General features: G+C 49.2%; 1 long non-coding RNA gene across 2 annotated transcripts in view; it reads left to right on the top strand.

Moving 5' to 3' along the window:
• The first annotated feature begins 367 nt into the window (after positions 1–367).
• The window catches only part of LOC121018696 (uncharacterized), a 17,021-nt gene continuing 14,954 nt past the window's right edge, over positions 368–2,434 (top strand). For both annotated transcript variants that reach the window (XR_005785292.1, XR_005785293.1), the window contains exons 1-2: positions 368–1,019; positions 1,506–1,663. This is a non-coding gene — a long non-coding RNA (uncharacterized LOC121018696). The remainder of the gene's footprint in view (positions 1,020–1,505; positions 1,664–2,434) is intronic.

Below are 2,434 nucleotides of genomic sequence, written 5' to 3'. Positions count from 1 at the left end.
CCGGGACCCGGCAGACGGGGGTACCCTCGGCGGATGCGGCCAGCGGGGGTGGACAGGTGGAGGCTTCCGCTCTCGTTTCTCCACAAATACTAATCAAAGGCCAGGGTGCGGAGCCTTGTTTGTGTTTTCATAAACACGCTGCAGGGAAAACAAACCCGGAAACAACCTTGCTGCCCACGGATGGGGGACTCATTTAAATAAGCCGTGGCCTGACCCGTAGTGACACACGAAGTAGCCGTAAAATGAGGAAGACACGAACCGACACACAACAAGCTATGTATCCAGTCAAGAAACAAAAGCGAAGAGGGGAGCAGAGAGTGTACCGACTTAAAAGTGGGTGAAAAAAAAATACAAGCTTTTGCTTGTTAAATGCACAGAATGTGTTTGAAAGCAGCAACAACCCGGTAACAGCAGTTGTCTGTGGGGAGGAAGACAGGGCGGGTAGAGGATAGATGTTTTTGTACTGCCTTCAAGTTAGAGCCCTGTATCACCCATTCAAAGAAAGGCACGCCATGTAAATAAAAATACAGGACTGAGTTCTGAGGACCCTCCCCCTGCACCCTCCTGCCTTGGGGGAGGATGAAGAGGAAAAAAAGCCTAAGGAAGCCCCAAAGGAAAGAAGCAAAAATCAAATCTAGGAGAGGCCCCTTTAAGAAGGGAAACTTGCCTCCTCCAGAAAAATGATGTGAGGCTGTGAGGCAAGCTGAGCGCCTGGGCAGACGGGACAGTCGTCCTGGGTTTTGACTTTTATTAATACTCGTGTGTTCTGGGAGATCTAGAGAGGAAAAGAGCGACTTCCTGCAGCTAATGAGGTTTGAACTGTTAGGGTTCTTACTTCCTCTGTCTAGATCCCGTGGGGGGAGGGTTTGTGATACACTGTTAATTTGGCATGAAAGTCAAGCCTGGAGTGAAAATCTGCCCATCTGCGAATTGTGAGTAACTGCTTCACCAAGCTGGCACTCTCAGCCCTGGTCCATAGAAACAACCTCAGCGAAGGTACCAACAAACAGCCCTAGCAGGTGGGAGGTTCTAATATTTATCCCTGGTTTGCAGATGTGGAAACGGAGTCACAGAGAGCTTCCAGAACTGCCAAAGTCAGGCCCGGCAGGACCTGGAACCCAGGCAGCCCCACCCCAAAGTTCATACTTGTAACTGTTATAGTACACCTGCCCCTAAAAACTTGTGTCTTCACAGAGGTAAACTATTTTGTATCGACCTTCCACAGTAGAGAGGTTTTTGTTTTGTTTTGTTTGTAATAAAAAAATTGTAGGGGGTTCTTTCTAAAATTCTACACGGAGGCAAACTTCTAAATTTTTTTTTAAGTACATTCACAGAGGAAATGATTTGCCCTTGACCCTTTTCCCCGCCCCCCCCCCGCCCTCCATTAAACACTTACTTAATGCTTCCCGTGTATCAGGCACATTTTTAAACATTTTATGTACAGCAGCTCATTGAACCATTGCAACAACCCAGAAGTCAAAATTGTTACCACTCTCATTTCACAGATGAAGAAACTGAAGAAAAGAGGAGTTAAGTAACTGGCCCAGCGTCCCACATCTCCCTCCAGAAAAAAAGAAAAGGGACACCAAGAAGAATGGGCAGGTCATGGCTGGAGCAAGAGGAAGGTGTCCAAAATTTCTAGAGAGGGAGGAAAGAATGGGAGGTAAGATAAACCACCGGGCTGTGAACGTGGAGAAAATGGCTTTATTGGGGTGCAGTGGGGGGCCGTGGGCAGCTTGCAAAAGGTAGCGGGAAATGGCCGACAAGTGCACGAAAAGGTTCTCGAAAGTCATCAGGGAGATGCAAATCAAAACCACAGCGAGACGCAGATTCACACTCACGGGAATGGCCGCAATGATAAAAGGGGACAAGAACAGGGGTTGGCACGGATGTGGTGAAATCAGAACCCTCATACGCCGCTGGTGGGCAAACTGGTGTAGCCAAAATGGAAACCAGTTTCGAGTTTCCGCAGTCAAGTTGCACAAAGAATTGCCATGCACCGACTCCTACGTATATACCCCCCAAAAAAGTGAAAACAGGAATTCAGAAATAACTTGTGCAAAGGGGCGCCTGGGTGGCTCGGTCGGTTAAGCGGTCGACTTCGGCTCAGGTCATGATCTCGCGGTTCGTGGGTTCGAGCCCCGCGTCCGGCTCTGTGCTGCCAGCTCAGAGCCTGGGGCCCGCTTCGGATTCTGCGTCTCCTTCTCTCTCTGCCCCTCCCCCACTTGTGCTCTGTCTCTCTCTATCAAAAGTAAATAAATCTAAAAAAAATTTTTTTTTTTAATTTAAGAAAATGAAAATAGGGGCGCCTGGGTGGCGCAGTCGGTTAAGCGTCCGACTTCAGCCAGGTCACGATCTCGCGCTCCATGAGTTCGAGCCCCGCGTCAGGCTCTGGGCTGACGGCTCGGAGCCTGGAGCCTGTTTCCGATTCTGT

Source organism: Herpailurus yagouaroundi, unplaced genomic scaffold (genome assembly GCF_014898765.1).
Source record: "Herpailurus yagouaroundi ecotype Mexico unplaced genomic scaffold, PumYag 220, whole genome shotgun sequence".
Lineage (NCBI taxonomy): Eukaryota > Metazoa > Chordata > Mammalia > Carnivora > Felidae > Herpailurus > Herpailurus yagouaroundi.
This window is presented reverse-complemented; position numbering and strand designations above follow the sequence as displayed.